Genomic DNA, 21,576 nt, shown 5'->3' with positions numbered 1-21,576 from the left:
TAGAAACTAGTTTTTAAAACCACGAAAAAGAAACAAGTGAGTTCCTATTTGAGCTAAGTATTGAGGATATGATTTTTAAAAATCAAAGGCTTTCTCTCTTACTTAACTGCTACTAAAACTTTGTGACCACTACCCACCTAGGAAAGCCACAATGACAGGGAGGGCCTTCTGACAGGTCAGACAGTCATCGATTAGAATGGAAAGGGAAATGAGCTGCTTTGAGACTGACACACTGAAACTGGCAGCTGGACAGACAAAATAGAAACAGCATAAAAGGCAGACATGAACTTAGAAGGCTCTGTGATTTTTATTCATTTTGCATACAGTTCAACACTCTTTACTAAGAAAGCCTCCGACAAGTGCCACCGGTGTTACCTGACTCCAGTAAAATAAAGAAAAATGTGCAGGTAGCCCGTTAAGAAAGGAAATTACCTATTTTAGAAAATGCTCTTTCTGAAAGCAGAAAGTTAAGTTCTGTGGAAAGGCTCAGATCTGCCAGTTACATGAATTAGTGCTGAATGCGAAAGCCCGGGAAAGGTGCTATGAGGAGGGACATGATTACTCAGGATGTGGGGACTGATGAGCTCGGTTGTTGACAGAGATACGGTCTTGACTACAAAAAGTAACCCAATTAAAAAATAAGAACGACATTTACAGTCTTGTAGCCAATTTGAAAAGCATGAAAATGTTAATAAAATCGAGGCAATAGGAAACGTACCAAGGTCCTTGCTACTGAAAGTACAGCTCAAGGAACAGCAGCTGGAGCACGGCCTGTGAGCCGGTTAGAACCCAGGTCTCTGCCAGGTTCTAGATGAGAATCTGCATTTTAACAAGACCCTCCAGGTAAACTGTAGGACACTCACGTTTGAGAAAACCTTTTATAGATAACTAAGGAATGTCACTGGGTCTACCCAATTATCCTGTATCAACCTCTGGCATCACATTTTGCATTCAATTATCAAGTGAATGAAGAAATAATTCAAAATAATTTAATTTGGTTTGTACATGAAACCTAACCACCTTCATTGTCTTGTTCTGAAATTCTTCCGATTAGGCCCTAAATGTCAAAATTCAGGTGTGTAAACAGCCAGCTGAGAGGCCCCCAAACATTTTTCAATTCTCTGGAGAAGAAGCTGAAGCCTAGATTATTTTCCAGGACAACCACCAAGATGATTTTAGTGGGAAATAAAAGGGTTAAAAAATGCCAAGTGTGAAACAGATGCTATTTAATATTTTAAAATAATCTACTTCACAATTTTCTTTTAAACAATTAGTGCTGTGGCACAGCAAAATTAACAATCAAGTAACTGCTTCAGCCCTGGCTCAGCCACTGAAACTTAAAGTATGTGTGTGTTGGGGGGTGGAGGTCCTGAAAAAATCATTTAGCCTGTAAGCGCCTCAATTTCCTCAGCTACAAAACAAAGAGGTTCATCAAGAATAGATGAGTGTTTCTCTGACTTTACCTTCAAGACATACATTTTATATTTGGACCTGGTACTAAGGTGTGTGTGGCATGTGCACACACAAATACACACACACAAATAGAAGGACCGCTCACAAAATTAACTCCTAACATGCTATGATACACTCGGAAATTTTCTACTTCATTTTCTTTTTAATGTTGGTCTTGTTGGTTCCTTCCACTGATTTCATGACACAGCACAGTCTAAGTAACAATGACCTAGATTATTTCTAAAGGCTTTTAAGGTTTAACATCCCAGGGTCTTTTTCTACGAAGCACCTGCACTTGGGACAGCCAGTGAGGAACAAGGCAGGCCTGCACCAACTGAGGGGAGCCCACACACCCTCAAACTGCATGCAAAATTGGGAGCGTTACATTTATTTCTCTGGAAGAAAAGCCATAGCATAGCTGTCATCTGTCTTTCAGAGTAATCTATGACACAATAAAATGTTATAAAAACATCTAAGATTGACTTGAATATACAAAATATCCATGTCACTTTACTCTCTGCTTTAATTTCTATAAGTCTACCTCATTAAATACAAACTATGGCCTCTTCTCCCTCTTCTTGGAATTAAATATAAATAGTTAAAACTCCATTTACGAAATTTGTAACCCAGAAACACCGCCCACTGGGTTGAAGGGTAAGAAAAGATACCAGCCCTGTATCTATTGTCAAATGTCACCTCTAAAATTTCTTTCCAACTAACACTGTATCACTTGTTCCTACATGTCCTTAATTTTAAGGCTGTTAGGAGACATGGTTAATCTGCTCTAATGAAGTAAATAGGTCAAGAAGCCCATCAATCTTTTACGAGAGTATTCTCAAAACACAACATGCTGATCATGCAGTGTATTAGGTGTTGGACACATTATGGTGAGCAAGATTAGGAACTAAGCTTAAAAGGTTATTAGCTAATAACAGTGTTTCAGATGATTGTTATAATTGCAAGAAAGTTCAGTCACCTTTATCTCTTTTCATTCAATTCCCAATAATAACAAAATTATCAATTTAAGCTAATTAGATCATCCTCTCCACCACCGGGAGGTGTGCCAGACATCTACCTTTATTTAGTAGAAACTTGTATGTTCAGTTTGGGGTCTTGAATAAGGTCTGGAACTAAAAGAGACTCTAGAAATCATTTAATGCAACTCTGCCCACAGATAAGGTAACTGGGTGTCCAAAAGATTAAAAGATTTGTGAAAAGTCCACAATTAAGTAGTGGGACAACGTCCGGATTAGAATGCAGATTTCCTGACTGCCTGCCCAATTCTGTCTGTTCCACTCACTCGGATGTTCACCCAGAGTAATTACCCTACGTCTTTACATAATGCTTTATATCTTCATATTTCGATTCTACTTTAAAATAAAGATGTGCAAAACTGAGGGACATGAAAACCATGACCATACATACTCGGCACCCTGCAGGAGGCACCCTGTAGGAAGAACGCTAGAAAGACACTTTCTGGAAAGAAATGGAGAGGAAGTGTAACAAGGACCATGTAAGCGCAGGAGCCATGAGGAGCGAGCTTCTCAAAAACAGCAGAGGCTCTCCAGGTAAAATGAAAGTTTGAAAACCAGCCATTCCCAGTTAACACCAACAAATCCTAAGTCGACAATGCTGGCCGCTCTTGTTTAACCTGTTCTCACTCTGGACTCTGCCTGGACTTGCATGTGGCTTACTACAAGACACCGACAGGGCTGCAGCAGTGAGGTTCACTGAGGTTTAAACAAGGGAGTGCGGACTGGAGAAATGAGTTATCACTCCCACAAATCATTAATAGAATATAACAGCGGAGAGAGATTTAACCTGTTAAGTCATGATGGAGTAATTTGTTTTTGCTTCTTTTGTGCTTTTAATACTGCATGAAAGTTATGTTTGTGCCATGGGAGGTAAAAAAGATAAGCGGCAAAGTGTTAGCAGTCCCTAAAGAGAGCAGCAGCTGCTGGAAAAGACTATTTGCTTTCTAAATTTGAAAATAAATATGGACTCAAGCACTGGCAGCATGGTATAGTGAAAAAAGGCAAGAACCAGTAACAAGTTACCTTAAGGTTACTCAGTATCTGTGAGCTTCATTTTCTCATCTGCCAAATGGGGTAATTATACCCAGTTCACCCCTCTCAGGTTTATTTCCAAGGAAAGATTACATGTCTGTGAAAGCACTTTGATAAAAGTTGAAAACATTCTGCAAAGGTAAGCTTTCACTATTAGCAACAATTGTACCCAAAGCAGGAAGCACTTGTGATACAATCTTCCAAAACAAAAAAAAACCCCAAAGATTAATCTGGCTCCCTGCCCTTGTAATCTTCCAGGCTTCACAGCTACTGACATATCATCCATTCCCAGGCTTGCTCCAGCCCCACCCAAGGGCCAAACAGGTCCCAGGTTGCTCAGATTTTGCAGGGGAGGTTCAAGAATCAAGAATCAAGATCTGTGTTGTACATGGTGATCAGGTCCCACCCAATGCCTGAATCTGTACCTGGAAGTCACACTCCAGCTGTGTGTCCCCTGGGCTTCATTCAAACCGCCATGAGATCACCTGGTTGCAGGTACCCTGTTGTACCCACCTCCTCAGAGCCCGGAGCTGCAGGTAGTCCATCTAGCCGCCCAGCAATGTCTCCACTAGCACTCAATTTGGCCTCTCTCAACAAGGACCCAGTTTGAATTCTACCATCAAGAGTGGTAAGACAGACAAACATCTGACTAAGGCATACCTCAGTGCTGGCTGGAAGGACCAGGCTCATGGGCAGTTTCACTAAGTCATTTCCTTTTCACCACACAGAGCTCCAGTTAACCTTGAATTGTACTTTAAATTTGGAAAAAATGCCCAAAGGTAGAATGTGACAATTGTTTAAAAGAACTACTCTTTTTAAAATTCTATATGGTATTTAACATGATATTTGGTAATTATAGCTGTGTCTGTATACTTTTGGAATACTCATCTAAATCCATCATTCTCTATCATGAATGTTAAAAGGGGTTATCTTGAAAAGGAATACATAAAATTTGTCAAGAAATATATGTATATATACATGTATATACAAATATGTATATATATATATACACACATATATGTATATATACATATATATTTAAAGAAATGCTACTATGAATTCTTTTGCAAAATTTAAGATGCTCTGGTAAACAAAGTAATCAACTGAAATTTTTTACATTCTCTAGAGGATCTCACAGTAAGTTTCCTGATATGTAAGTGTTGACTACATAATCTCTTATCTTTCCCAATTCTAGATTTCTAGAATTAAAGAATCTATATAATGTTCAGCAGAAATAATAATTTATTTAAAATAGTTTTCTTTACACTTTAATACTATGATTATGTCCAATATTCAACTAGAACTGTGTATATATGTGCCATATTTTATTGATTTAAGATCGTCCCTCTCCCCCATCTTTTTAATATAGCTGAAATTGGATTTTCTCTTAAAACTGATGGCATCTCATGAGTATAACTATTAAGCTTTTTTTTGCCTTTCTTGTTGGTACATAAAATAATGGCATGTCTTACAACTGATGGCACCTCACAGACAGTGAAATATGTAATTCAAGAGATAGAAAGGACTCTCTTCTTTAGGTTGGTTAATTATTTCTCTAACCAGGCAAGATGATGGCTTAGAATTCCGACTGAACAGCATTAGAATAATTGAGCTTTCATCAAGTAGTCATTTGATAAAGTACATACTCACAATTCTCAATTGAGACTGCTACTATGACAACCAATGATATGGTAGAAAATCTAGATGAAAATTTCAAAATGAGAATTTCCATTGCCAGGACTGGTAAGAAAGCCAGCATTAATACAATGTGTTTCTAATATTTTCTCATGGCATGCAGCTTATACATGTATATAAAACTGATTAATGAAAGCCTATTAACTCTCTGGGTAATATTGCTAAAGATATTTTATCTATCAAAGATTAACTTACAACAACACTACACATAGGTTAAACCTGGAGCTAAAGGATTCCTTAGAAATTATTATTTTCAAACAAATAGAATGTATATTAAAATGTTAGTTTAAGAGGGAGAAATAGTACCACGTTACAATGATCACTGTATGTATTACTTCCTCCTAGATACTTGAAAACAATTTACCCAAAGAAAAGTAAAATCAGGCCTCAGGAGGTTCTCCTGAGAAAGCCAAAAGGGAGACTGTTTTGATCCAATGGGTACATGATCCTACTGGAAATGCTAGAATGGAACAACTTTGCCAATACCTGCTGCGGCTTCCTCCTGGTTGTTTCTTGGCTTTAGTTGATGGGGAAATAATGTGTTTTAGTCAAAATTGTTTTCATAGATATTTTTTACTTTGGCTGGAGATATTTATTTTTTCCGATATTAGGAGGGTAATAACCAACAACAACATCTTCACAATCAGATCATTAATATCCAAAGCCTCTTCACTTACTCAACTGAAGAATGTGTAGCTTTATTTGAGAAAGGCACCCTTTCCAGTGAGCACACGGAATGGGAAGAAAAAAAATCCAGACAACCCTCAAACCACCAGATATTCTATATCAATCCTGATTATTAATGGGGTGTCACAGACCAATTTTCCCAACATCCACCACTCTTAGAGAAAAAGCTCTACAAGATAAAGACTCCCTAATACAAGTGTGTGCTGTTCTCTTAGTCACGCCTTAGAAATGAACACTGCTCTCCTATCATTTAACTTAGTGCCACCCCCTCAAAACACGTGAAGTTATGACATAAATTATTTTATTATTATTTTTTAATGTAGTCTTTCTTTTTTAGAGAAAAGTCTTTTTATTTTTTATTGATTTTAGATAGAGCAATGAAGGAGGAAAGAGAGAGAGAAACATCGATGTGACAGAGAAACATCGATCAGCTGCCTCCTGCATGCGCCCGACTGGAGACTGAACCCACAAACCCCTTGGTGTACAGGATGACACAAAATTATTTTTGACTTAAATTTTTATCAATGAAGAATGAAGAAAATAGGCTTAGAAAAAGCAAGTCAGGAAAAAAAATCCTTTCATTTCTTATTTTAGCAAAACCACATAGAACAGATCAGTTACCGATTTAGCCATGTGACCACCATTATGCGCACATGCACCAAAGGGCCTCGATTAACTACTATTTAATAAAATACCTTCCTTTATTTTTATAATGTCTGTGACTAGAATATAGCTGTTTTAAGCAAACAATACAACATCTAAAGGTTAGAGATCTACCACCATGAGAAAACTTGTGCTGCAGGAAAACACACACACATGAGGTTACAGGCACCTTTACAGCCATTTCCAGACATTGTTTTCTGGAGTAGAAAGCCACCAAATGAAAACGAAAAAGGCACATGCATTTATTTCTAAACTGAGTCACAAAAATATTGCCTAACAAAAAAATTCAACTAGAATTAAAAGCCTGTGACAGAAGGTTATTATAGAAACCAGCTCCTGGCAAAAATTCGAAGTAAAATCTGTTCTAAGTCCAAATTAAAAAATGTTTTATGCTACTTTTTATTAGCTTTAAAGTATATAATGCCCCATGACTGCTGTGAAAGACACAATATAAAGGCACACTGTCCTGTAAATGCTGGAATAACCTTAACTATTTCAGCACCAAGTCACATTCGGAGACTGCCCCCACTTGCTGCAGGAAATAATTTGCACTGATTAGTACCCCCTTGTTGCCTCCATCCTCATGCTAGTGAAATCAGAATAAAAACGGAGAGGCTTCTATACTTAGCTTCATTGCATGTGTCAGAACAAAGAAAATGAGGTTTTTCAAACAAAAATTCAATTCTAATAATATATTCAGCAAGTCTTCTTTTTAATTAAAAGCTACTATATAAGTAGGTCAGCACTTGAACTGCCCAGAGGTACAGAATGAAATAATCCAATTGCTCGCAAAATAATGTTAAAATAAGTCTCACTTAGAAAGTCAAAACTATTCATGGAAGTAATCTCTGCATCATGTAACAAACCATACGCAAACAGTACTTACATGTGTATGTGCCTTAACTATAATGACCAGGATAAAAGGGTTGAAGTCAAATTATATCTTAAAAAACTGGAACTCAACTGTTAGCACTTTTTAAAAAAATCACACACAGAGAAGCAACCATTTCACCACAGTCATGAGCTACATGGACTCATACAAGATCCACTGTATGCTGATGGGTGGAACAAGGCCAAGGCAGAACAGTCTCTGTTTACTAGCCAGCAGTCAGGATGCCATGATCCACTATAAAAGTTCATATGGGAGACCTGTTTGACGTCAATTTTCGTAAGATAACACTCTCTCATAAAATTTAAAATATCACAACAAAAAGGAAATAAAAGAGGATATTTATTAAGGGTCACGTGGCCAAGTCTTAACCAACTACTTACTGCATGCTGCTCTTCCTCGAGGTTACCATGTTAAGTGAGGGGGGGGGGTCTCTCCTGCTCTATCGGGCGCTTGCCAGGACTGCAGAATCAGCATCTACCCAGGAAGAGAAGGAACTCTGCCTCACCTCTCAGGGAGAGGAAGACACATGGTTTGCAATGAATTTTGGATCTCCATGACCTGGCTCTAAGCTCTTTATTCAGTCACAGTGCAAACAAGACTACAGTTGACCCTTGAACAACACAGGTTTGAAAAACGTGGGTCCACTTATATGTGGATTTTTTCAATAAATACCGTAAATTATTTTTTCTGTCTTACGGTTTTCTAAATAACATTTTCTTTTCTCTAGCTTACTTTATTGTAATGATACAGTTTATAATACATTTAACATACATGTGTTATTTGATTGTTATTGGTAAGGTTTCTAGTCAACAGTAAAGTTTTGGGGATTCAAAGGTGACATCCAGATTTTTCAACTACACAGAGGGCAGGTACCCAACCCCTGAGTTGTTCAAGGGTCAACTGTATTCCCATATTGTGAATGAGCCCTTTGCTTCCTGCCATCCTCACTGCCCTTCCTTCCCTACAGGCCCTACCTAACAGAAGCCTGTGCATCCTTCACGGTGCAGTCCAAAGACACCTCAAGGAAGGTTTTCCTGCACTTTCAGATTTCCTGCAGCACTTCATCTTCAACTTGCCTTATGAGTAGACTGAGTTCTCCGAGGGCTGCATCTCCCTATCTCCCGACAAGAGCTAACTGCACCACAACCATACCTGGTTTCCAATCAGTAACAGGAAGAAGGAACAAGGCCAATACTTCCAAGTCCACCTAGAACCCCAGATTGCATTTGTGGAGTGCAACTGGTCCTGGGCTAAAATGGTCTGCAACTGAGGTTTATGGTGTTTCCAGTTGTCTGAGACACAGGTCTACACAAGGTACAGTGGTAAAGAATCTAGACATCTATTAAGTGTGTCCTGAGGCTCTCCTGAACACGTCTAAACACAAATGTGGTTTTATAACATTGCACTGAACTTGCAGCTAGGCCAACTGAAAGTATTAAAGCAGGACTTAAAGCAAGTCTCCACATGTACTCAAAGCAAGGCTCTGCTTCATCAGAAGTCTAAAACTTAATGTAATATATTCACACATTCAAAGAGAAGTGTGGGTAAATCAGGAGCAAGACTCCCTTACTAGGACAAAGCTGCCTTTATCAACTAGTCTCTATTCATGGTCTGGCATATTTATTTATAGCACCAGTAGATAATTTTAGTGATTTAATGAACTGGAAAGGGTAATAAATGCAATTCACGTAAAAGGAGGAAAACAGTCATATGAATAATCTAAAAAAATGGATAATTAAAGAGACTTTAATATGTGGCTTTGAAATGTGTTTCATCTGACCTTAACATTGAATGGTTGAATTTCCACTACATTAGACACACCTCATCTTCAAACAAAGTAATAAAGCAGGCTGTGTGTACAGGGCTGAGTACATGAATAGGCTAGAAACTCACACCTACCCCGCCAACAAGCCTCACTGCCAGGGATGGGCAATGTCACATTTCTAATTATGTCAGAGCACAGCACAAGTAGCAAAGCACACCCACAGGTATGTCTAGGTCATGCAGAACCAGTGTTAAGTAATCAAGTGTTTTTCCCCCAAAATAAGGGATTCTCAACTTCCATCTATATATTCTCTAAAAATATTAGAGTAAGAATCAAAGGAGGTGGCAATATCAATAGTAGTATCAATAGCTGAATATCCTAGCCATGACTGGAAAGTCTCTTGCTTGGCTGACGTACTTATGAAAGGAAACTTTTACCACCAGCAATGATTTTTTAAAATTTTAGTAAGGTTGATAATGTAAACAAACTATTGTAAAGTAATGGCTTGAATTGTGTGTTGGCAAAAAATAAAAGGCAGCGTGAATTTCCAAATAAGCTTAACTGGTTTTTTATAAAAGTGTATGTTTTGGAAAGTGCAATGAGGTAAATACATCTGCTTTGTGCCTGCTGTTTAAACTGTGAATGATTTTCACGTTAGGTTTTGCATCGCAATGGTTAAGAAGGTATTTGAAGCTGGCACAAGTGGCTGAAGCCCTCTGACATCTCCCAATGCCATGTGGAAGTGGTAAAGCATATAACCAAAGCCCTCATGGGAAAAGCCCTCTGCTCCAAACTATGTATAAGGACTGGTCCATGGTCTGGCTCTGTGCTTTTTTCTTTTTTACTGTTGAAGCTACTGGTTTCTAAGCCACTTGAAGGTCACTCCAGAGGACCCTGAGCAGCCAAAGGACACAGGCACTGAAGGGCCAGTCAAGTCGCCTTTCCTTCCCCAATCACATGGGGGATTCAGGAACAGTGGTGAAGCAGCGTAGGTGAGTGCAGATTACGTACTGTGCACTCCTCTGCCATAATCAATGTACTGTTTCATGGAAGAGAAGCAGCAGAAATTGTTGATTTCATCAAATCTCAACCACTGATATCATAAGGAGCTTGGGTTTTATTGTGTGATTGGTGGTAAGCCACTAGGGGTTTTCAAAAGAGATTCTTACAAAATATAAAAAGTGTAAGTGATCAGAGCCAGGTTTCCACACATTACCCTGCGTTTTGGTTTTACTCTTCTACAAAACAATGACTGATTCTCAAAGCATAGTCCTCAACCATTCAATCCTAAGAGTTTTGTGTGCATTAGGCAGACCGAATGGAGGGACATGACAATCTCTGCCGCACATATTAAATTCTATTTGATCTATGACATTGTTTAGTATCTTAGCTTAGCCCCAACCTCAGAAAATTCACAGGCTACAAGGTACAAGACACAGCAACAGATGATACCTTCTTTAAAGACCTTAAAAATTTAAATGGACACTGAGTAGACAACTATCCCTAGAAACTTCACATAAACCAGCAAAAAAGCAAATATTTCTCTCTGATAATTTACTTTCCCCTGTATCACATCTCCATAGCAACCTCTCTGTCCCCCTAGCAAGGCTGCTAACATTTAAAGAATCTGTTGTTCACTTTTTCCTTCACTTAAGAGAGGCACATTAGGTAGAACCTGCCTTTTCCACATCATTTTAACACTTCCTATAAACTGTTTCTATATAGTACCATGTTTGATTTTATATAACATCAAAACCTTCCTATTAAACAGAAAACAGTTTGTTGGAAATACAGTTTAGGTTAGGAATTCGCAGAAGTCCACACAAAAGAAATATTGAATCTGTCAATAGAACTTTTCATTTTAAAGTCGCCTTTATCTAAAGAGCTGGTGTTCAAACACATTCTTAGCTTTATTCTTAAAAAATTTTTAGAAGATGTGCATGTCAGTAGGATTGTTATCCTCATAATTACTTTACACTCAATAATTATATATTATTTTAGAAAGACTGTAAAATCAAAATACAGGCTGTCGCCATCTTGAGCGCCCGATTTTCCTATAACCCAACCCAACCACCACTGCACGCTGACATCCCTGGCCAACGTCCACGTGGTAAGAGTGTATTATCATCACTGCCTGGTGAGGATTTTGAGTAGAAACACTTATTGAATAGCATTACATTAGCTAGCAAATCTACTAGTTAACTTAAAGAATGTCTACAATGTTTATGAAAATGTGCTGGAACCACCTGGGGGAGGGGCGCAGTCTCCCCAGAGAGGACGTGGGCATCGAAGTGACCCACCTGTGCACTCTCCCTCCTTCCCCCGCTGCTGTGCCCACTCCGCACAGGGGGGCGCCGGCTCCTAGCATTTCCTCGGTCTCCTGAGGCCACAGGAGAGGGGGAAGGGAGAGCTATACTCTGGGACATGCCCCTGCCAGAATGGGTATCTTACACGGCAGTGGGTGCAAGGGCTGAGCAAGAGAAGGGGGGGGGGGGTCGCTAGCAAAAGCTGTTTGGAGCCTGAACTGAGCAGGAGGTGCTACTGGGTAGCTTCTTAACATTTTTAATGTTGACGATAAGATATTTTGGGAAGAGATGCCTGCTGTAACCTTAGTTAAGAGTTAGGAATATAGCTCATTCCCGAATAAGCCCCTAAATAACACATCTAAATGTAGTTTGACTATTACACTCAACTTTTCACTACATTTTCCATGAACAGAAGGTATGAAAATAGGTAGCAGTCTGTATGTATATATGAAAGCCCTAGTCTATCCAGGCGCCTGAAATAGAATAGGTGATGGCCGAAAGTAGCCCCTCACGACAGAGTAGGTATGTTTGCTGGTGCAGGTTAGGAAAGATCACACTTCCAAAAAACTGGGTGAATATAAGAAAGGTGTCAATCTTTAAAAATCTACATACAAAACAAATACTTACACAGGTCCCCAAACCAGGTATAGAACTATAAAAGCAAGGTGTGTATTCTAACTGGGCTACCCATTAATAGCCTAAACAAGGGATATTTTGTGATTCAGCCACAGAAATGCAGGTCAGTGCTTTCCATTCAGCTTTGGCCAATAGGACTGATTGTAAAGTGTTCAAAATAAAATAAGACAGTAACAAGGATATTTGCAAAAGAATAAGTCTTCAAAATAACAAAACCCAGATACAATGCTAATCAGTTTCAAAGGCAAGGCAAACTCATAATGTAGATGCATTCAAATAGTGGTGCTGTATGGTAACCATGACTAGAATGTTTACACCCTCTAACTGAATGTGGGGCTGCTCTTGCACATACACAGGGTGGGGCAAAAGCAGTTTACAGCTGTGAATACACCAGAGTTTATTCTTGTATTATTATTTACTACTGTATTATTTTTCCATACTAATTGTAAACCTACTTTTGCCCCATCCCATACTATTACAGAAAAATTAAATTGATTTAAAAAATAAGAAACTAGACATGCTTTGAGGGAAAAAAGTGGTAATTTTCATATTTTTGTGCTTTAACGTAGCAGCTATACTGCATTTATAGTGATACACATTTGGTTTACTGTCTATTCTACGATTACACGCTCTCTAATAACCATCTTTTCTTGCACACCGACACCACTTATTTGCACAGGGACTGCAACTGTACAAACCATGCAAACATTTCTTGCTCTATTAAAAGAAGGAAAGGGAGTCTGATGTTTCTGAGATATTCTTGGGCTTGAAGGACACAAAAGGAGACTCTAGAAACACAGTAAGCAAAACTTAAAAATGACCGCTCTAGGGATGGATGACTGCAATGTACTCCTGTCTGGGAAACTGAAAGTAAAGAACTGAGAGCCTTTGATTTTGTGGATTTAGTTTCATGTACAGTTATATGATTCTCTGTGGCTCTGAAAGGTTTCAAAATCACCTAATAAAAGAACTTACTTCAGCTAGAACCTCAGTAGAAAAAAGGATTAAAGGGGACATGAGAGATGGAGAGATGTCTTGAACAGCAAGAAAGCACAAAAGGAGAAAACAAATGGTCACATTCCACTTTAACAGGCTGGTTAAAGAATAAATATTGTAATGGTAAATCACTGCTATTTACCAGGAGGCTCAGGCATGAATTTGAAAAGTTCCCAAGATGAGGCCACTGCCCACCCTTGGCTAAAAACTGAAATCCAAAGAGAGCAGGTTGTAGAATACAATTCACATCATTCAGATGTGAAATGAGGCAACTGGCTACGCTTTCCTGACAGTTAAGTGACCTTTTCCTACATATTGGCACCGTTTAGCACCTTACAGATGGGATCCCAGTTAATCCTCACAACCACTCTATGTATTATATCCATTATAAATTTTACATGTTCTGGAACTTCTCCCTTGCCGGTGGGATGCTAAATAATCAATGTTGGAGCCACAAATGCCAAAGCACTATGATGCTGCTTGATGAGAAATTCATGGGTGAGGGGTGGGGGGAAGAAGGCAGACTACATTTATTCATTCAAAAATATTAACTGAGCAACTTCTACATACCAGACCCTTGAAACACATTAATGAACAGACTTGGAATTTACAGTCTAGAAGTGGTGGAAAGAGACAATTCACCAAAAGCAAACAAGTCATATAATAATTTAGAAAATAATAGATGCCTATGCCATGGGAAAAGTATCATAAGGATACAAGGGGAAGCTTTCTATTTTAAATAGGACAGATCTCACTAACAAGGTGCTATTTTAGTGAAGACTCAAAGGAGGTGAGGGAATTGGCCACAAATATATCTGAGAAGATATTTCAGGCAAAGGGAAAATCAAGCCCAAACATTGAAAAGTGGGAACATGCCTGACGCATTTGGAGATGAGCAAGGAGGTAAGGAAGGATGACTGGAATGGAGAGGGTGAGAGGGAGAGAAGCGGGAAAGAGATCAGAATTACTGCTAACCTGATTGTATCGGGCTTTGTGAACCTTTAGGAGAAATCGTTTATTCTTAGTGACATGGAAAGCCATTGATGATTTTAAGTGTAATCTGATTTATATTTTCTTAAAAAAAAAATCACTCTGGTTATTACGCTGGCAATAAATCAAAAGGAAGCCAGAGAGGAGAAAGAGGCCACTGCAGTAATCCAGGCAAGAGGTCCTGGAGACTTGGACAAAGGTGCTAGCAGCAGAGGTGGAAAGGGGTTGGACTCCTGAACTTATTTGAAGACAAGATTTTGGATACATTTTGAAGATAAAACTGCAGGATTTGCTAACAGCCTGGATGTAGAGTGAGAGAGGAAAAGAAGAATCAGGATGATTCCAAGGTTTTTGGCTGAATAAACTGAAAAATGAAGCCAAGATAGAGCAGGCTGCAGGAAGAAGTGGTTTGCAGAGGAAGATCAGAACTATTCAGGTCTAGTCCAGTTAAAACTGAGGTATCTCTTACGTACTCAAGTAAAGAAGTAAAAAAAGTCGTTAGGTACGTGCAACTGGAGCTTAAGAGAGGTATCCCTGCTGGAAATACACATTTGGGAGTTTTACGCAACTACATGCATTTTATGGAAGTCTTACAACTGGGACAAGCATCCTACCAGAACTGAGCCTTAAAGCATTCTCAAATAACAGGTTGGTGAGAAAAGAAAACACAAATTTTAAGAAACAACTGAAACGAAACCAGTAGGCCAGTGGTATAGGAGGAAAAGCAGGAGAGTGTGTTGTCCTCAAAATTGAATGAAGAAAGCATGTCATAAAAAAGAGGGGATGACCCATCGTATCCAATGCTGCTAACAGTACAGATGAAGAACTCACTGTTAGATTTAGCAACTTGGAATCTTGTCTTTGGAAAAAGGCCGATGACTGTACCCCAATCCACCCTACCCCACCCCAAAAGACATGATTATGCACTGAATGTGTTATCTTTCAATTTTTGCATGAATTGCATCTGTTTTTCTAAAGAATTAACCAAAAGGAAGGATTCACTCCAGTTTAATATTTGGGACTCAAATCAGCAGTTTGTTAGGAAATATCAGTGATAAACTTCAGATACTAACAGCAATTTGCTAATATGCAATTCCTGTCCCTTAAAAAAAATGAAAATACCTCTATGTAAATTGGACATAAAAGAATAATTTTTGTCCTCATGAGGAGTTATGATAAAACCAAAAGGCAGTATTATAGCACTGTTTTTCCTATTAAGATAAAGAACACCACAATTTTGTACATTATCGCCATTACTGTTTGATTATGTTCCAAAATGCTAACGCTAATGCAGCCTGCCATAAAACCAAAATAAAAGGTGTGATTATTAGAAAGTAGACAGGAGTGTCAATATCTGTAATTGATTATATAACTAGAAACCCAAGAGAGTAAACTGCAAAGCTCTTGGAATAAGAGCCAGCTATAAAATAAATACACAAGAATCAACCACCATCTTACACCAGCAATAGCCAATATGAAGCACCCATCACATCAGCAACAAAAACTTAAATACCTAAGAATCTTGACAAGAAATATTAGGATTTACATGGGGGGGAGAAAAGAGGTATATATACCTCTGCTAGGAGCGATAGGTTGAATAGCCTTTTATGACCCTTAATAGAAACACTGACTACTCTACTTGTAGACGACAGTCCTTGCCAAAGAATAAAAATGCAACATAACTGGGCATTTCTTAGTTCCAAGGATTTATTGGCAGAGTCTTCCAGATGAAGATGGGAGGTTTAACAAAATATTCAAGTACATCCTCTCTCTAAACTCCACTAAAATGGCAGTAGAGTTCTTTATAGAAGACACAGACCCAATAGAGGACATCTCCCAAGAAATTAAAGAACTGGAGTAGAAACTGAAACACAATCATGGAAGTGAAAAGCAGGGACAAGTTAGCAACTTAGCAGAGCCCAAAGAGTGAAGTTACTACTCTTCAGTAAGGAAAGCTGAGCAGCACTCCAGATTACTCAAAAACTGGAGGGGAAAGGGGGTAGGCTAATAAAAGGTTAGTAAAGGCTGTTTCAGAAGTCCTACATCCCTGGATGCCTGCCGTTCCCACCTCCTCACTGTAGAGCTCTGGATGACAGTCCCAAACCCAGCAAGACTGCACAGTGACTCTTGAGAGAGTAGATAAAACAGGTAAGTCTTTCAACCCTGAAAGCATGGGAACCTTCCCAAAGTGACTATACAAAGAGATTGCTAGCATTCCAGACAGATGCCTCCCTTTTAGTATTCTTAGATTTAAACTTCATGCATGTGTTAATGATAACAAGACAATATTCTTTATCTCAGGACAGATGCATGTAACTATGTTGTGTGTTTTTTAAATGGTGGGATTTGCTCTACCAGGTATTTCTATGTATTCTAAATCTACATTAAAAAGATCTGGCATTGATTAAGAGTAGAGATCAATGTGTATTTGAGTAAGGCCCAAAACAGAACTAGACCCAAAAACTAGTTAAGATCTTAAAATATAATAAAGGAAAGACTACTAACTAGTGAGGAAAGGATACACTATTTATATTTAACAAATGGTGCTGATAGACTTGGCTAGTGGGGAAGGGGAGAAGGTGGCACAAGACAACTCATATCCATACACTAATAGAGAATTAAATGTAAAAACAATATATTTCCAAAATTTTGTTTCATTTACTTCACCTCTGGGTTTTCCAAAAACAAATGTTCACAAGGAAAAATCATAAAGGACAAGATATAGAGAGCTGACTATATAAAAATGAAAATATTTTGTTGTTTGGAAAATGCCATAAAGTAAAAGACAATTATGACCTGAGGGTGGGTGGGGGGATCACTACAAATATAAAGGCAGGCATTTAAATCATTTCTACATTTTATAAAACAGGCATTTAAAATCATTTCTAAAAATCATCAATTAAGAGTAAAATGGGCAAAGTACCTGAATAAACTCTCAAAGGGTAAAACAAAAAACGAAATACTAGTTTCACTAGCTACCAAAAAATATAAATTAAAATAAGACCCCATTTTTATAGAAAATTAGGAAAGATTTAACACTGGAATGGTGACATCATGGGAAGACCATTCTGCGCTCAAGGGAATCAGTGTGTCCGGGAATAAGCAATTTGGCAACATGCCTCAGGAGTCATGAAAGACTTCACCTCTGCCTGAGGAATTCTCTTTAAATCTAACCCAAATAGGTCAGACAAACTGAGACTTTCAGACAAGGGCATTTATCCCAGCTCTGCCTGCATGTCTGTTACTTTCTGAGCCTACCTCCTTTGTCAGACTCTGTGGAGGACCCTCCTGTATTGTTCATTCCCTCTTTCCAAAACTCTACATTGTGGCCACCTTTATTACTCTCAATCTACCCTGCAATCATAAAGAAATGCAATGAAAAATTAGGTAATTAAGGTAAGTAGCAATCAGAAGTAGCCAAGCTAGAATTTGCAACCAGCGTTTAATACCATATTATCAACTACTAAAAATGGAAATATGTCAAACACCAGGAAACAAGTTAAACGTGGGCATATCCATCATTAAACTTATTTTCAAAGAAGATTTAAGGGCATAGGAAATCTGTAACAGATTAAATGAAAAGGCAATATTTAAAATTACAGGTGAAATTAAAGTGCCAATTTTGTTTAAAAATATGTCTGTGCAGACAAATAAAAATGGACAAGTGGAAGAACTTCATCCCATGAGCAGTTGTGATTTTTATTTTCTTAACCTTTTTTTTTGGGGGGGGGTTACTTCTGAAAAATGTCTACAACAGGGATAAATGCTTTTTGTTTTTAAATGTTTAAAAAACAGAAACAACAGAAATTCTTAACTGTGCCTGCTTAGAAAGCCTTAATTTTTAAACAAGCAATGAAAACAGGGAAGATCAGGCGAGATGTTACTATCTTAGCAGGAGGGCAATACTGTTGAACTACGAGGTCCAGCAAATGAGAGGATTTTCCATCATTATTCTTTTCTCAGAGTGAAGTTGGAAAAATTAGCCTTACAGAACTTGCTTGGCAGTCCAGTTAACTGAAATTTAACTAGCACATAAAGCAAGAGATTAGCAAGAGAAAAACCTCTTCAACACCCAATACATGCTCCAAATCAGTGGACTACTAAGAAGCCTATTGGAATTCACTGATTGAACTCCGACTATTATTTACACAGTAAAGTTAGAAAGGTTTCAAAAAACAATGAGCCTGAGACAAGTGACATATTTCTATACTATTTTGTTGAGAACAGTTTTAAGCGTTCCTTGCAATGGAAACTGGGATTAGAGGACTACCAATTACCTGTTTTGAGCATGAAAGAATTAACATTTTTAAAGTATCTCTGTTTGGATGTGTGCGCCCTGGGGAAGAGGAGTGGGCGCATCTGCGGACAAACTGTGCCTTTCCTTTGTTAGTTTAGAGTACAACGTTACAAGTCGTTTAACTTTTTGTAAAGGATCATGGCAGAGTGCTTTCTAGGAACAAAACAAATTAAAAGCTGATACTGACATTGCCTTTTGGGGGGCCGGGGGGGGGGGTGGCTACACATTATCAAAGGTGTTTTTTTTTTTTTTGCATGGCTGCAGGATTACATTTCACTTTTACAATGTCTTAAATGTTAAGGTTTTAGGACTTTAGAGAAATGACGGTACCATTCTTAGGTCTGTGTGCCGCGCAGGAAGACTGTTGGTTTCTTTAAAAAATTGTTTCCACTTTATTTTGGAACTTTGTTAAACAAGTTTCAAAGCGAAGACGGGGGGGGGGGGGGGAGATGAATATTCAAGAAACAGCACCGCCGCCAGCACACCACCTCGCGCGACAGCATTATTAAATAATTCTGCGATTACCTGGAAAAAAACCAGACCTGGATCAGCTCACCCTTACCTGCGCTGAGACCAAGAACTGAAAATGGTGATTCAAAACCTTCGGGAAAGGTAGCCCTTTCCAGAAACCCAAAGCTCCGGGCCCGCCCACTACTGCCCGGGGAGAGCCCGTGGCTGGGGGGACGCGCACGAAGCCCCGAGGGCCAGGCCAGCCCGGGGGGGGGGGGGGACCCTCCAGGGCAGAGGGGAGTGGGGGGCGTGAGGGAAGCGGGCAGGGAGGGTGAAGGAAGGTGAAACCCTCGGGCTGTGGCGGGGGCCCGGGAAAGCGGCTTAGGGACCCCAACAAATTCAAACCCCGGTGGGCACGCCGTTCCGGGCGCAGCTGAAGTTGGGGCGGCGGAGACGCTGCCCCCGTCCCCGTGGGGAACAAGCCGCCCTTTGTGAGTCCCTGTCCGTGGAGAACGAAGCTGCAGTTCCATCGCACCGACCACAAACCGAGGGACCCTTCATGAAGCGAAAACCTTGACTTTCTTCTATTAAACCCGTGGTCCCCGAACTGCTGCGTAGAGGGGTCACCCAGGGACCTTTCGCACACACTCTGAGTCTCACGGGCGTGACGTGAGCAGAGTTTCAAAACTCCCGAGTGGTCCCCCTGGCAGCCAAGTTTGGGGACTCCTGTATCCCATCATGGGGCGAGGCGGCTGAGAGTATTTTTAAAAAAAGAAGAAGGAAGCACGATGATCTCCCTTTGTCTTTTTAAGGCTAATAATAGAATTAGCCAGCTTTTCCCCAGCACGCACAGGACAATAGGTCGCTTCATAAACAGGAGTCCCCAGCACGCCCTAACAATACTTTCTTTGTGATAAAAAGACCGGGCAGTTTCAGTCTTTCCTTCCCAAGAGAGCAAAACCCCTTCTTCCCGAAACACCGAGCTCGTCCGCCGATGTTAACAGCGAACGGGCCACGCGAGGCGCCCAGAGCCTGGGGGACCAGCCCCGGGCCAGAAGGAGCCCGCACCCCCAGTGTCCCACCACCCTCACCGGGGTGCTGCGGCCACCAGGGCTGGGCGGCGGTCCCCGGGGCCCCTCCACAAAGTTACTTGCGGGAAGTTTGCTCGAGTCCCCTCCCCGGGCGAGGGTCGCGGCCCCGCCACCTGCGCGGCGCCCAGGCTCCCGGCCGCGCCCCCTCGCTGGACCTGCCCCCCCCCCCGAGCCCGCGCACCCCCGGAGCCGAGCCCGAGCCCCGCGGCAGCCCGGGGGGCTCGCCTCTGCCCTCCCCGGGGCTGCAGCCGGCCCTGGGGCTGCGGCGCCGGGACCCCGCGCGGGCCCCGCGCTGTCCCGCCTGCAAACCCCAGGGAAGCCCGCCCGCGCGCCCAGAGCCTCCGACGCCCCGGCGGGGCTTCCAGGCGCCCCTGAACCCCGGGCCCTCCACCGGCCCGCGTCCCAGCCGAACCGCGCTCGGCCCGTCCGGCCCGCGGCCGAGAGCGCGCCCCTGGCCCGCGGTCCGGCGCTGCGCACGCGCGGAGGCGCCCCGCCGCCCGCCCGCCCGCGGCGCCCGCACTCACCGCCCGCGTTCCCCGCCGCCGCCGACGCCCGCGCCGCTCGCGGTCCGCCGGTCGCCACCCGCCCGGTGCCCGCTCCTGAGGCCCCGGCCCGGGCACTCGGGAATCTAGCGCCCGGCGGGCTCAGCGGGCACCCGCACGCAGGGTACGCTCCGCGGAGCCGCGCGCGCGCGCCCGAGCGCGGGGCGGGGCGGGGCCAAGCGGGCGGGGTTCCCCGAGGGGGATGCGGGTACGGGGCATGCGCGCTGCCTGCCCCTTCGGGGGTCCAGTGCCAAAGGGGCAAGTGACCCTGGACCCGTGAAACCGAGGGAGGTGGAAAGGCCGGAGTCCGCCTCGCGGAGAGGCGAGTCTGCCTGGACCCACCGACTGAAGTTCCCTGGCGTGGTTCATTCATTAATTAACCTGTTACACATTTATTGAGCATCTACTTCGGCAGAGTCTGTGTGCAGGATACAGGGCACCCTCTGATAGCGGGGAACCCGTTCCATTTGGGTTCGGGGCCCATAGCCGGACCCCCTAACCCGCCCTTTGCGCAGGCAGGGAGAGCGCCTGAGTAGAGATGCCTGGCCCCCAAAGCTGCAAACCCCAACTGCGCTCAGGCCCTGCGGGTCTGGGCGCTGCTGCTCGCGGGGCGAAGAGGGAGACTTACTTGAGAAGCCTGAAGGACTCAGAGCTAGAGTCCGAAGATAAGACCACCTGGGAAGAAAGGTGAATACAAAGCCATAAATGGCAAAAAAAATAATAATAATAACAACCAGACATCAAATAATAGGTGAGCTCATGAACCCTGTTGGGAACAAATTTAACCATAGTGAATGCATAAATGACAGCTGAAAGGGCAGTTGAATTTCACCTGGCAGTGATTCTTAATGTTTACCTTCAAAATTTTAGCATTTCTTTAGTGGATAATTGAGAGATACTAAAGTTGGGTAGAGAGGGGCCTGTGGTGGTCTGATTAAATGCAGAATTTAGGAATGTAAAGACTAGAGACGTGAAATGCTTTCGTATATACTCTAGGTAAGAAGTAGAGGGGTTAAAAATTTAAGTGTTGGCACCAGGAATGGAAAAC

The 21,576-nt window shown here is 41.4% G+C and overlaps 1 protein-coding gene across 2 annotated transcripts in view; it reads right to left on the bottom strand.

The window, feature by feature from the left end:
* Positions 1-20,666, bottom strand: part of BTBD3 (BTB domain containing 3) — a 31,760-nt gene extending 11,094 nt beyond the window's left edge. The window contains exon 1 of one of the 2 annotated variants that reach the window (XM_081148441.1): positions 20,511-20,666. The gene's annotated coding sequence lies outside the window, so the exon portion shown is untranslated. The remainder of the gene's footprint in view (positions 1-20,510) is intronic. The other variant, XM_081148442.1, reaches the window with a different exon arrangement.
* Between the last annotated feature and the right edge of the window lie 910 nt (positions 20,667-21,576).

The sequence above is a fragment of the Miniopterus schreibersii genome, assembly GCF_964146895.1.
Source record: "Miniopterus schreibersii genome assembly, chromosome: 10".
In the NCBI taxonomy this organism is placed as follows: Eukaryota; Metazoa; Chordata; class Mammalia; order Chiroptera; family Miniopteridae; genus Miniopterus; species Miniopterus schreibersii.
The sequence above is the reverse complement of the archived record's forward strand: the minus strand, read 5'-3'. Positions and strand labels throughout refer to the sequence as shown.